This window comes from Microcaecilia unicolor, chromosome 4 (assembly GCF_901765095.1).
Source record: "Microcaecilia unicolor chromosome 4, aMicUni1.1, whole genome shotgun sequence".
NCBI lineage: Eukaryota > Metazoa > Chordata > Amphibia > Gymnophiona > Siphonopidae > Microcaecilia > Microcaecilia unicolor.
In genome coordinates this window covers 83,874,506-83,889,505 of record NC_044034.1, presented here as the reverse complement: position 1 = coordinate 83,889,505, position 15,000 = coordinate 83,874,506, and the positions used below count along the sequence as shown (strand labels likewise).

General features: G+C 41.7%; 1 protein-coding gene across 6 annotated transcripts in view; it reads right to left on the bottom strand.

The window, feature by feature from the left end:
• SERTM1 (serine rich and transmembrane domain containing 1) overlaps window positions 1–15,000 on the bottom strand; it is a 78,331-nt gene that overhangs the window by 47,019 nt on the left and 16,312 nt on the right. For 2 of the 6 annotated variants that reach the window (XM_030199402.1, XM_030199401.1), the window contains exon 2: window positions 9,882–9,978. The exons of 3 other annotated variants lie outside the window; for them this stretch is intronic. The gene's annotated coding sequence lies outside the window, so the exon portion shown is untranslated. Of the gene's footprint in view, window positions 1–9,460; window positions 9,657–9,881; window positions 9,979–15,000 lie in introns of those variants that run through there. One more of the 6 variants, XM_030199398.1, reaches the window with a different exon arrangement.

Here is a 15,000-nt window from a genome sequence, read left to right as displayed (position 1 = left end):
CTGTTTGCCTATTCTTTTGTTTCTGGCCAGAATATATCAAAATTATTCCTTAAATACTGGAGAGTGGTTTTCAAATTTTCAATAACAGATGATGCTTGCTGGTGCAGAGAGTACTTGCTTGTAATGCTGTGCTTGCTACATCAATATGAGAGATTAACTTCAGAAGTAGGTGTAGCATGAAGTACACGGGAAATGTCTGTAGTCTGCAACAAAATCCATTCGCTTTGGCCCCAGCTTCAGTGCAATCTTCCTCAGCTGTCATGTGGAAAAATTCAAGTAGCTCACTGTAATTGTCAATAACTGATTTTAAACTAGCTGTACGAAGTGTCCATCTAATGGGTGCAAATGGCCGCAGGTTATGTGCATCAGATGAATGAATCAGATTTTAAAATGTTGCTGCTTGTTTAGGAGATGCACTCACACAATTAATCAGTTCCCTGATTTCACTGAGCACATTCCTACAGTCTAATACATTTACTACACAGTCCTGAACAAGTTGAGGGGGTACGCCAAACAATGAACAAATATAGCAAGAGGCTCCATTTTCCGAACCATTCCTTATTCCTGAGACATTACTAGCACCATCAAAGCACTGTCCACTGCATGTTTTAAAATCCAAACCCAACCTTGTTAAGACATCTTTAACAATATTGAAAAGGTTTTCGGCTGTTGTTTCATAAAATTTGAAGAAGTCTTCATGAACCTCTGAACCATCACCAACTCAGCAAATGCAAACTGAAACTTGTTCGTGAACACTTACATCAGCTATTTCATCAATCATGATAGAAAAAAACTCACAGTTTTGAATGTTCACAAGCACTTTAACACATCCTGATACATGATCATAAGTATTTCGTTGGTCACATTGTGTGACAACCATTTGAAGTTAGTTCGTTGTAGCCATTGGTTTATTTCAGGAACATCTTCACCTCTTACTTCGGCAAATTCAAAAAATTAGACCTGTCATCTGTATGACCATGTAAAGCCTGGCCTTGCTGAGCAAGATATCTCAGTGACATGAAGACTTGTCAACACCAGGTGTGCAATCAGAACGTCATTCTTCTTGGCTTTACTCATCATGGCAAATACATTTTGTGTGCTTGTTAATTTGCTTGTTGCTTTCCGGTGGCATTCTGATTTTTCATACTTATGGAATCGTTCCAGTGCATGATGCCATGTGTCAAATCCATCATCAATAAATGATGACTCAGCTTTTGTATCAAACTGTATTAAGCCTCTCTCTTTTGCACCTTGGCAATTCTTAAAAAATGCTTTTTCTTTTACGTTGCAGTACGCGAGCCAGCTGAAAATGGAATAAGTGCCCTTTTTTGGATTTTGCACCACTGCTAGGGCTGGGTCTCTCATCTTCATCCAGCTCTTCAGCAATTTCTTTTGTGGCATTTTGATTAATTCCAGATGCTGGGGGTATACTGTTCCATTTCTTTTTCTGCTGTGATCCGAATTACAAATGTTTCCATTTTAACTGTTCTTTCTACAATCAAGATCAGTCTTTACTTTAAGTCTGTGCTGCAGTGGGTATTTCTGTAGCTGGAATAAAAGAAATGCAATGACATGAGTCTCCAGCTGCTTAACACTATGAAACAAAGCTCAGCTGTACCAGAATAGGTGATGGAGCCGTAATGTGGGGGATACTATATATGGCGCCTATCAAATCCGCTTGGAAAAATATTTTTGCCTAAGCGTATTCTATAAGTGGTGCCTAGATGTAGGCGCGGTATATAGAATTATGCTTAGTTGATATCCCACTGCCTAAAACTATGCGCATCCATTTATACCAATGGCGTAAATCTCGGCACGTAGATTTAGGCGCACTGGGCCATATTTTATAACCACACATGTAAATTTCATAATGCCCATGAAACTACCATTTCCACGCCCATAAACTTGCCCCTTTTTGGTTGCACATGTTAGAAGTTAGGAACACTGTGTTTCAGAATATGGTTAAAGAGTTGTGTGTGTAAATTCTAATTATTGACAATTAGTGCTCATTATTGCTTGTTAAGTGCTGTTATCAACACTGATTGGCTTGTTAAGCCAATTAAGTTACACGCATGTTGTTACAGAATATGCTTGGATTTCAGAGCAGATCTTTAGGCGTGCTATATAGAATCCGGGGGAATATGGATACATTTCATGGTACGGCAATCAATTTGGTAGCTACCCCATTAATTTTGAAAGTATTTCTGTGGTGCCAGTTGACACACACATTACAAATCCAAACCCATTTGAGCATGAAGCATGCTCCAAGTGGACGTTCTCTTTACCTCTAGGCTAATGAACTAATAAGCAACATCACCAGAGGAATATGTTGTGGCTCAAATTCTTCCAGAAAGAACATCTAGAGCTGACTACACACTAGAAGAACCTATAGAGCAAACTTGCCATGCCATTATAGAACTGAAAGGGCTCAAACAACCACTCTGTCTGCCATTATAGAACTGAAAGGGCTCAAACAACCACTCTGTCTATAACAAGGCCACACTTCAATTGTCATACTGGTGGGGCCTAGAACACCAATAGAAAACAGAATAAGCTGCAATGCCTCACAAATTTGCTTTGTTTCTTTGAAGGCGTGAATAAACATGTGGATAAAGGTGAGCCAGTTGATGCAGTGTATCTACATTTTCAGAAAGCTTTTGACAAAGTTCCTCATGAGAGACTCTTGAGAAAATTAAAGAGTCATGGGATAGGAGGAAATGCCCTTCTGTGGATAAGGAATTGGTTATTAGACAGAAAACAGAGAATAGGGTTAAATGGCCCTTTCTCTCAATGGAGGAGGGTGAATAGTGGAGTGCTGCAGGGATCTGTACAGGCTCTGGTGCTATTTAACACATTTATAAATGATCTGGAATCCAGAACAACAAGCGAGGTGATTACAATTTCAGATAACACAAAACTCTTTAAGGTTGTTAAAACACATGCAGACTATGAAAAAGTGCAGGAAGACCTTAGGAAGTTGAAAGGCTGGGCATCCAAATGGCAGATGAAAATTAATGTGGACAGATGCAAAGTGATGTACATTGGGAAGAATAATCTGAATCATAGTTACCTGATGCTAGGGTCCACCTTGGGGGTCAGCACCCAAGAAAAAGATTTAGGTGTCATTGTAGATAATATGCTGAAAACTTCTGCCCAGTGTGTGGTGACGGCCAAAAAAGCAAAGAGGATGCTAGGAATGATTAGGAAAGAGATGGTAAATGAGACCAAGAATACTATAATGCCTCTGTATCACTCCATGGTGTGACCTCGCCTTGAGTATTGAATTCAGTTCTGGTCACCATATCACAAAAAAGATATAACAGAATTAGAAAAGGTTAAAAGAGTGACCACAATGATAAAGGGGATGGAACTTCTCTCATATGAGGAAAGTCTAAAGAGATTAGGGTTCTTCAGCTTGGAAAAGAGATGGCTGAGCGGAGATATCATTGAGGTCTACAAAATCCTGTGTGGTGTAGAATGAGTAGAAGGAAATCGATGTTTTACTCTTTCAAAAAGTACAAAGAGTAGGGGATACTCAGTGAAGTTACATGAAAATACTTTTAAAACAAATATGAGGAAATATTTTTTCACTCAACAAATAGTTAAGATCTGGAGTTCTTTGCCCGAAGATGTAGTAACAGCGGTTAGCATATCTGGGTTTAAAAAAAAGACACAATCCTGGAAGAAAAGTCATAAGTGCATAAGTACATAAGTATTGCCACACTGAGTTTAATTACACGTTGAGTGAAGAAAAATGTTCTCTGATTCATATTAAATTTACTACTTTGTAGCCTCATCACATGCCCCCTAGTCTGCTATTGAGACAGGCATGAGGAAGCCACTGCTTGCCCTAGGATTGGTAGCAAGGAATGTTGCTACTATTTGGGTTTCTGCCAGGTATTGTGACCTGGATTGGCCACTGTAGAAACAGGATACTGGGCTAGATGGACCATTGGTATGACCAAGTATGGCTATTCTTATGTTTTTATACTTCAGAAATAAACAAACTACATGATAGCAGAATACAACACCTCAGTCACACACAGAACATACATTCTCAACAAATGCAGAATAAGTAACCACAAATTATAAATACAAATATACAGACAAAAACTGAACTGGAAACTCCAAGACATACCATGTAGGCAGTGGAATGCTGGACAAATAGAAACAGAAATGTATTTCCTCCTGTACTATGCAAAATATGAGAGAAGAGATGCACATTCCAATTTCAGCCACAAAATCAAAATTGAAATGATTTTGGGCCAAATTCTATTTATGGTGTCTACAAAATCGTCGCCAAAAAAACCCACGCTTAACATGATTCTATAAGGGGTAAGTGTCCTTTATAGACTTGTGCTTAGCGCAAAACCATGTCTAAATGTAGGTGTCTGGAATTAGACCTGTTATGAGCAGGCCTAAATGCAGGCACTTACATTTAAGCATGATTCTTTTGTTGAAATCTTGGGAATGCCCTGCAACGCCCCTAACCATGCTCCCATACAGTTACTCACAATTGAAATTAGGTGCACATCGGATGTGTGCGTAACATCATAGGTGTATATCCAATGTGTGCCTAATTCCCACTAAAGCCCAATCAATGCTGATAATTGGTTGTTACCACTCAATTATCAGCGCTATTCAATTAATGCTATTCAATTAATGCATGTAAATTGGGAATGTATCCAATTTAACGCATGTCACTCTAACGTCTATGTTTACTAAGGTGCACTATGGGCGCATTAGCATTTTTAACATGCATAAATGGTTTACACGTGTTAAATGCTAACGCGTCCATAGAAATATATAGGCGCTTTAGCGTTTAACGCACCTTAAATTTAAACGTGCATTAGAAACGCTAATGCACCTTAGTAAACATACTCCTAAGTGCCATATACAAAATTTGAGGGTTTGGGCCCAATATTCAGAAAATGCTGAGCTCCTAAATTTATGCTCATAAATTTAACTTTTCAGCTGAAAATTCAATTTAATTTAGGGGCTTAAAAGTTACGCTCATAAATTTAAGCCTGCCATTCATTTGCCTAGATTTACGAACTTAATTTATGAGGCTAGTGCTGAAAATCAGAGCTAAGCTCCTAACTTCTTTATCCCACCTTAAATCTGCCCAGTTGTCATCCACTTTTTATGAGGAAACAGGAAATGAGGGCGGGACCAGAACTGAGAGAGAGAGAAGGGAAGGCTGAAGCGCTGAGCCTGCACACTTTTCACTGCTGCTGCCGCTGTAACCCCGACGAGGTAAGATGACTTTTAAAATTCGGAGGGAGGGGGCCCGGAACTCGAACAGAGGGAGGGACGGGGGACGGGACCCAGGAACTCGGAGGGACGGGGGACGGGACCCTGGAACTCGGAGGGACGGGGTCCCTGGAACTCGGAGGAACGGCCCTGGAACTCGGAGGGATGGGGGCCGGCCCTGGAACTTGGAGGGACAGGCCTCTGGAATTCGCAGGGACGGGCCTGGAACTCGGAGGAAGGGGGCCTGGAACTGGGAGGGAGGGAGGGGGCCTGGAACTCGGAGGGACTGGAACTGGGAGGGAGGGAGCAGGGGGGCCTGGAACAGGGAGGGAGAGAGGGAGGGAGGGAGGGCCTGGAACTCGGAGGGAGGAGGGAGGGGAGGAGGAGAGGGAGGGAGGGAGGGGGGAGAAGAGGGAGGGGGATGGAAGGGAGGGGGAATGCACCACCTGTAAAAAAAACAAATTTCAGCACCCCCAATCATTTTGAAAAGTTGTCTTCTATGGTCTGGTGATTCACTGCCTCCTATAACTCGGGCACAGTATCTACAGAGTAATATAAAGTCTATGGGTGGAATTTCTGAGCCCCATGTAGGAGACGATATGAACCTCACATCTTTCTTAGAATCCTCACTAGAGGTTATCACTCAGAGAACTACTGTGGTGGTTTCCTTTGCTCTGGAGATGGATCAAGATGCTGTTTTGAAACTTTCATTCAGACATTTAGACTCTCTGTTTTTGGGATCTAAAATAAGAATTTATCCTGACTTGTCTAGAGAAACACAGAAAAGGAGTAACACCTTTTTGGCTTTATGCCCAAGGACTTTGGCTTTAGGTGCAAATTTTGTATTTAAATTTCCTTGCATATTTCGAATATTATTTCAGTCTAAGCAATTTTAATTCTTTGATCCCAAGCAGTTTGAAGAATTTTTGTTGTCTAAAGAAGAGGTTAATGTTATAGTCTAATCACAGATAGTACACTGTATGATAGCTTAGAGAAAGCTTGCTGGGTAGCATTAATTTAGTAATTAATTTCTGAAGCATAATTATTATGTTTTATTCTTATTTTTCTTGGATCCAAATTACCTAATTATAGTGGACAAAAGTGATGAATTGATTTCTGTTTATTGGTAACATTGATTATTCCTTTATGTTTAGACTTTCCAATTTCCTGTATTATCTCTCCTTGAGTTGTATAATATGTAATTGAATAAAAATGAATATAAAAAAAAAACTTTATACACTCAGCCCTAATACATTTTCAAAGAGGACAATTTATGAGCCTAACTCTACAAGATAGGAGCATTAATCCCTTTAATGTTGGGCCCTTTCTATTTATTCTTCTTGTATAGGCATTGTATTTTTTAAAATTATTTATACGTTTCCAAAGAAAAGGAAATACACTTTTCAGCTAATCTCCTGATTAGTTCACAAAATCAGGGGAGACCCAATGGCAATACTAAACATGTGCAAGAGGGAGAAAATTCCATATGTACACCAATGCAAATCAAGGATATTAACTTATTTTGCATTTGCAGTAACAACCTGAGCAGGAGACAGCTAAAGAGCATCAGTTTCTATCACACAGCAAAATAGAATAGGTTCACAAAAATATATTTAGCGTCCTAGAAGTTGATTATACATTTACAATTTTGTAAATAGAACTGAAGATTGGTCCCATTTTAGTTTCCTCTGTCTTCTACTTTCTTTTCCAGGGTCTCTTATCCATTTATCATTTCTTGTCTTTCCTCTTATTTTCTTCTTTTCCTACACCTACACAGACATTTTTTCTATATCTTTTTTCTTTTCTCTCTACACCCTTCAGTCTTCAGCCTCATCTTTCACATCTCACTTACTTACAACTTTTTCCACTACTTCCATGGTTGTTTAATCTCTTTCCACCCATTTCCAGTCTTTACTCACTCTACCTTCCCCAACTCTACTTTCTCTGCTCAGTACCACATTTCCTCTCCCCAGCCCCTGTCCTTTAGATTTGTCTTATTTTCTTCCCAGACTTCCTTTCCATCAGCTCTCACCCCTTCCATGCTCTTACAGACCCATAAGACAACCACTGATCATTCAGCAACTCTTTAACATTGCTTTTGACTCGTAACCACTTGTAACCACTCGCCTCCACCTACCCTCCTCTCTTCCTTCCCGTTCACATTAATTGATTTGATTTGCTTACTTTATTTATTTTTTGTCTATTAGATTGTAAGCTCTTTGAGCAGGGACTGTCTTTCTTCTATGTTTGTGCAGTGCTGCGTATGCTTTGTAGCGCTATAGAAATGCTAAATAGTAGTAGTAGTAGTAACTCCTTTCTACCCATTCATAGCTCCTTTCCAAAGCAGCAAGAACTCATTCATAATGCCCTTCTAGCAATTCCTTCCCCCATATACCATTCTTTGTCCACCTAGTTCCAATCTCCAATCCCTACCCTCCCTGTGTCCACCCTAGTCAAACTCCTCACTTCATTCCATCCTCAGTCTCCGAGTCTTCATACTTAAACCCTCATGAACTGGTCCTCCCTCCCTTGGGCCCCACCTCGCTCAGCTCTCACCTGGGGTTTCCTGAGATAGTCAGGTGTGGGATCCTAGGAGCGACTGATCGGTGGATCTGGACTCGGAAGCTAGGACACCTGCGTTCTCTATCTGAGCCTCAGATGGTGTGGAGCAGTTAACAGTGAAGCTTTTACAGGAACTTCAAGCCCTCCTCATCAACCTGCCCAGACACATGTGCAGCGGAGCAGAAAATGGTTCTCGCTCTCTATCTATTGGCTGCTCTAGCTGCATATGTCACTTGTAACTCTTTTGCCTCATTCAGCTGAGCTGCCCATTGTGGGGCCCTTTTACTAAGCTGTGGTAAAAAGTGGCCTGCCCTAGTGTGGGATCATGAAATTGGCGCGCACTGGGCCATTTTTTTACTGGGGCAATAAATGGCCGTGTGCTGATATTAAAAGTAGCACGCGACTATTTACTGCCTGAGCCCTTACCAACACCTATTTACTTAGTGGTAAAGGTTCACGCGCTACTCATGCGGTAATCAGGCAGAATGAGGTAATATGGCCACACTGCCGATTACCACTAGGAATGCCCCGAGGTAGAAAATAGAAAATTATTTCCTATCACAGGAAACAGCACCCACCAACATCAGAATTACCACTGGGCATCTGAGCTATCCCAGTGGTAGTGTTGATTTGGTGTGTGCTACCCATGCAATAGCCCTACCATAGCTTAATAAAATGACCCCTTTGTTCCCAGTTTCATCCATACAATTTATTTTTTAATCAGATTCGGGCCTAGCAAGGACTCGGATGGGAGGAGGCTCAGGCTCCAGAGGGGAGGAGGCTTGGGTCCCAAAATTTCGGGGATGCTCAAGCACCCACAGCACCCACAGAGCCAATGCCTATGCCTGAGAACACCTTCCTGTTTAGATTTAGATTTATTATTTTCTTCTATTCTGCCCTTATCCAGAGCGGATTGCATTTCTCACTCCAGAAATGGCGATCGCCATTATGGAACAATGTAAGCCACATTGAGCCTGCAAATAGGTGGGAAAATGTGGGGATACAAATGCAACAAATAAATAAATAAATAAAGCATCCATAAAAAAACATTCAGCAAGTACAAAAAGAAAAATCAAACAAATTACAAGTACAATAATCAATCAGAACAGAAAGAAGCTTTAAACAAGAGGAAGTCTCTGAGCTGTTTCCAGAATGCAGGACCACTGGCTTGACACTTGAGCCATAATGGTAAATTGTTCCATTCAATTGAACCACGGATGGAGAAAGTTCCCAGCTTTGTAAGCTCCAAATGTATATGATGCAATACAGGAACCACAAGCAACTGCTGACGTTCAGATCACAATGATCGTGGCGGTGTATACCAGTGTAATGCAGTGTACTTTGCTTTCCCCTGCCACCTCTCTTTTCCCTGTACCTACAAGTACATGTGCTCTAAAACCTACGTGCATATGTTTAGCCACTTGCGGAAGGGCACTTTTCAGTTTGAAATATTTAAACAGAAAACTGCTTAGTTACCTGGCTGGGCATATTCCTTTGAATATTGCCTCCTCCCTGTTTATATCCTTTCAGAGGCACCAAAGCAAGTACCATTTTATGCTGCTTTTTTCATGTGCAAAGCAATATGACACTTACATTTTTTCCAGATTTATAACTTGGATAGAGTGACTAAAAAAAAACAACTCACTTTTTGTCCTTTGATCTCACTCTTTAGGATGGTCCACCCTTGGCATCTCTGCATATCTGCGTTCCATTTATATTCTGTGTTCAGTGATTGGAGACTTCTCCCTTCTCCATCAAAACTCCTTGGCCTCTGAAGAACTCTAGTTTTCCCACTATCTCTTCTATTTGCTCTGGGAATCCTTTTTATTCTCTTTAAAGGAGTATAAATTCTATCATAATATAGATATAGATGCATTTGGCCTTTTACTAAGCTGCGCTAAGAAATGGGCTTAGCGTGTCCTTATGCGAACTTTTCCCATGCACTAAGCCCATTTCTAGAGTGGCCATTAAAAATGGCTTTTTAAAAATGTGTTTCATTTATGGCTGTGTGCTAATGTTTAGCATTAGTGCACAGCTATTAAAAAAATTACAATGGGAGCACTTACTGCCTCCTATTTAGCGAAAAGCAGTTAACACGGTGGTAATGTCAGCATGATAGCTAATTAGTGCATCCACACCCATTCTCCTCCTTTGTCATGTCCCCTACAAAAAAAAATAAAGAATAATAATTAGCATGCACTTTAGCGTGTTGTGCGCTAGGCCATTTTCCTGCATCAGACATCTGTTATCACTTAACACAGCTTAGTAAAAGGACCCCTACATATCCTAGGATCTCTTGTGTTATAGCTTTATAATTAAACTCAGTACCTGAAGACATAATGGCATTGGTATGATGCAGGAAAGCTACTATCTCTGGGAGCAGTGTGATGTGTGTTTTGCTTTTTATCTGCCGAACATCCATAAGGATATTGGCCTCAAGCAGATTGAGGGCTTTAAGCCTAATGGTCAGGTCCTGAATATTAACTTTTTTTTATATTTCCATTTTGCTCACACCTTTTTCAGTAGCAGCTCAAGGTGAGTTACATTCAAGTACACTGAATATTTCTGTGTCCCAGGAGGGCTCACAATCTAAGTTTGTACCTGAGGCAATGGAGGGTTAAGTGACTTGCCCAAGATCACAAGGAGCAGCAGTGGGATTTGAACTGGCCACCTCTGGATTGCAAGACCGGTGCTCTAGCCACTAGGCCACTCCTCCACTCCTTATTTAAAGACCACAACTTATTGGCAGACCAAAAGAAAAGCAGGAATAGCTTTTCTTCCTCCTCATCCAGGTGAGGGTTGGAACTCAAAGTTGTAGTTGCAAGGCTCTAAGGAGTGAAATCCTGTGGCCAGGACTTCACGGGTCAGAAGAAGTTGTTCAAGGTGTTAGAAGAGTTTCTCTAGTTCTGAAAACTCTCCTCAACAAGGTCAGCACTCAAGGTCAGAGCGATTGGACTACCAGGACAGAGTCCTGTAAGTCAAGATGACAGTATTTATCCCACTACATATACCCAAATATGCAAAAGATGGAGATTTTGCCCCAGTGATTTCAAAGAACCTAAAGGAGTGAGCAATAAGGAAGGAGTTAAAAGTGGTTTGGGGGATCTAGTGAAGCATCGTGCAACTACCAGTGAGACCTGTAAGAAGAAGAAGAAGTGGAGTCCTGCCTGCCGGATCAGAAATATGTTGAGTGGAGTGGAACAGGTAAACAGGGATCGATTATTTACTCTTTTAAAAGGTACAAAGACAAGAGGACACTCCATGAAGTTGCATAGTAATATTGTCAAAATAAATAGAAGAAATATTTTGAGTTCAATACATAGATAAGCTCTGGAACTTGTTGCCAAAGGATGCAGTAAAAGCAGGGTAGCTTGGTTTAAAAAAGGTTTGGATAAATTCCTAAAGGTAAAGTCCATAAACCATCATTAAGGTAGAGCTGAAGAAAGCAATTGCTTATCACTGGGGGTAGGTAGGATGGAATTTTGCTGCTTTTTGGGATACTGCCAGGTACTTATGACCTGGTCTGGCCATTTCTAGAAGCAGGATATTGGGCTAGATGGATCTTTGGTCTGACCCAGTATGGCAATTTTTATGCTATGCTCAAATGTCCCTGGATCAGCATTGGAGGAAGGAGTCCTTGGCTTCGGAGAAGTGAGTTAGGTTTCATCAGTCTTACACCATTAATCATTTTCTGTGAAGCTAACAGAGGTTTTTTTTTACTACGTTTATTTATTACAAACCCCTACCCCCCCCCTCAAAAAAACCCTCTGAGGGTCATTTATTAATGATTAATGCCTTTCCTTTGCATTATCGCTACAGAGTCCAGTGTGGCAGATAATGCATGATAAATGTTAGTGCATACGTGGAGGGGCAAAATCGAACGCGGACGTTTTTCAGCTCAAAAACGTCCTAATCCGAGCCATTTGGTCGTGGGAGGTGCCAGGATTCGTAGTACACTCGCCCCCCTGACATGCCAGGACACCAACTGGGCACCCTAGAGGTCAGTGCGGTAGACTTCAGACAACGCTCCCACATGCATAGCTCCCTTACCACGGGTGCTGAGCACCCAACCCCCCTCCCCGAAAACCCACTACCCACAAATGTACAACACTACCATAGCTGTTAGGGGTGAAGGGGGCACCTACATGTGGGTACAGTGAGTTTTGGAGGCCTCCCATTTACCAGCACAAGTGTTACAGGTAGGGGGGGATGGGCCTGGGTCCACCTGGCTGAAGTGCACTGCGGTACCCACTAAAAGTGCTCCAGGGACCTGCGTACATGCAGGCCTCTAGGACTTGTTGCTGCTATATAACATTGGCACACCAGTTGACACCTGAAGACTAATCTCTCCGAAAACGTCCTTTATTGGAATAAGCACGCTTACTCACAGTTAACTGCAGATCAGAGGTTGTGCCCCACTGGCAACGAGTCTCCCTGGTACTGAGATTAGCAGTAGGTCAGAGCTGGCAGAATGCTGTACAATGCCCTCTTTTAGCCACATTCAAGGGAAGAACTAAGTTCTGTAACGTGGCTAACACGTGAAAGGGATCTAAAACTGGCTTACAAAAATGGCCACTACCTCATGGACTACCGGAAACAAAACAGGGCACACTCTGACCCAGTAAGCAGGGGGAAAAGCACCATGGGAGAAGAGCCTACCAACTACCAACATCGTGAGCATTTGCCACAAGCTAGTGGAATCACGGAGCCCAATACCCTACACCCACCACAATGCATTGCTGATGTGACTCTGCAGAGCGCATAACAGAAAAGTTGTCACAGTCACCTGAGAGCCACATCAGAACCAGTGAAAGGCTGTCACAGGATAGAACACATTCTGCTGTCATGGAGGTGGGTACGGCATTTGAGGCTGGCATAGAGGCTGGAAAAAAAGTTTGTAAAGTGGGTTTTTTTTGGTGGGAGGGGGTTAGTGACCACTGGGGAAGTCCGGGGAGGTCATCCCCGATTCCCTCCAGTGGTCATCTGGTCAGTTGGGGCACATTTTTGGGACTTGTTTGTGAAAAAAAAGGGTCCACAAAAAGTGACCCAAAATCACGGTAAAAATGCCTTTTTTTCCCGATTATCAGCTAAAGACGCCCATCTCTCCTCGGCCGATAACAACACCCCAGTTCCGCCTTCACCACGCCTCCGACACCCCCGTCAACTTTACCCGTTTCTGCGGCAGATTGCAGTTGGAAACGCCCAAAATCGGCTTTCGATTATACCGATTTGGGCGCCCACGGGAGAAAGACGCCCATCTCCTAATTTGGGTCGCAATATAGGCGTTTTTCTCTTTCGATTATAAGCAGGATAGTAACATAGTAAGTGACGGCAGATAAAGACCTGAACGGTCCATCCAGTCTGCTCAACAGTCTCATTCATTCTCAGTTCTAGATTGAATCAACAATGAAAGTGATATTATACTGTATACTTGATCATGGCCTTTCTTTGTTGTTGCAGGGACATACATCATAGAAGTCCGTCCGTCTCTATCCTTATGTTCCAACTACAGGAGTGAGTAAATGGCCCCTTTGCTTTATGTATTTTTTAATTTTATTTTAAATGTAATTTTAGTAGTTTTTAGTTGATGTGTTTGTTTTAAGATATATGCTATATTACTTTTTTTTCTTGCATTCTGTCTTGAATGGGGGAGATCTCTGGAAATGCAGATTATAAAAGTAAAATTATTCAGCTATATTATTTTGGGACCCCTTTACAAAGTGGTGGTACCTGTACCACTGCATTGCCACGTGCCAAATTGGGCCTACTGCCAGGCTCACTTAGGAGCCCGGTGGTAGCTGCAGCTTCTGGCATGTGGCAACTAGGGTGATAGAAAATACTTCTGTATTTTCTAGCACTGGGGCTGTGCCTAGCAGTAATTGGGTAGCGCCGCGCACTGCCCAGTTACTGCTGGGCTACCGCCAGAGCCCCTACTGCCTCTTAAATAGGAGGTGGTAAGGGCTCCACCAGGAAATGGCTACCTGGAATTTCCTTTTTCCGGGCTGCGGCAAAAGGGGCCTTTTATCTGAGTGAAGATTGGCTGCATGCAAAGAGAGAGTCTATAGAGAATGTAAGACCCTGGAGTCGACTGAATACTCTCCTGCTCCTCCACCCCCCTTCCCCAGTCTCACATGAACTTGAAGGTAAGAAGAAAGTCTTCTCCTTCAATTAGCAGCCCTCTGGATGTGGATTTTAAAGGAGGTACAGGAAAGGCCTTATATATATATAATGCAAGAAGTATCTCTTTATATCAGAAGAATGGTTAAGGATCCTATTTGTCCCTTTGTGAATGGAGTAGCAAACAAAATTACTAAGGAGAGGGAGAAGACATACTCCAACATTATTTGTTGTGTCAGTGTGCTGAAGAAAGTAATACAACGATGGTACTGGACCAGAACAGTAGGCATAACTCAGGAGCATACAGAGGAAAAAACAGACTACATAAAAATTAATGAGGCACTACAAAGTAAAGAACAAAGTGGAGTGCTGTATAGCCTTAATCAAACATGATATAAAAGCCTCAGGCCAGATTACCACCAAATAATTTTCACTCAATGTGGAACTAATTCTCACATGGAGATTCTATCGCATGTGTCATCATTCCACATTCTCATGGGATGAAAGCCTGTAAGAGGACTGTGAAGCAGCTAATAAGTTCTAGACGCAAAATATCAAAAATAGAGAATCTGAGTTGACAGGGAAAAAAAAGCCTCTTCTACTAACAAGCCTCAACTTGATTGTGTTTTGCTGAATCCTGTGTTTGCAGTACGGAGAAGATGTAGAAATCCATAAACATGTCATATCATCTTGCATCACCAACTTCTATGTGAACAAAGGCTTACCCTCACACAATTATGTCCTGATTTATTAGGGATAAATTTCAGTAGAGCACCTAACTGGTAGTTTATACAACTACTTTTCAGCCTACATAAACCAGGTCAATTTTCAAACACAGTGTAAGAATCACTTTGGGATCCTCAATAGCCTAGTACACGTCTGGCACTAGGACCATACCACCTGTTAGTGTAGGGAGCAGGTATGAACCATTTTGCTACAGTATACCTATCTGGAGTGGTTGTAATCTATATAAAAGCCAAAGATTCCTAAGTGGCACCATGGATTGTGCATTGGATTTTATAGGAAGCAGTATCTTTTTTGGGCTCAGCACTGGGGCCTACTTATTTT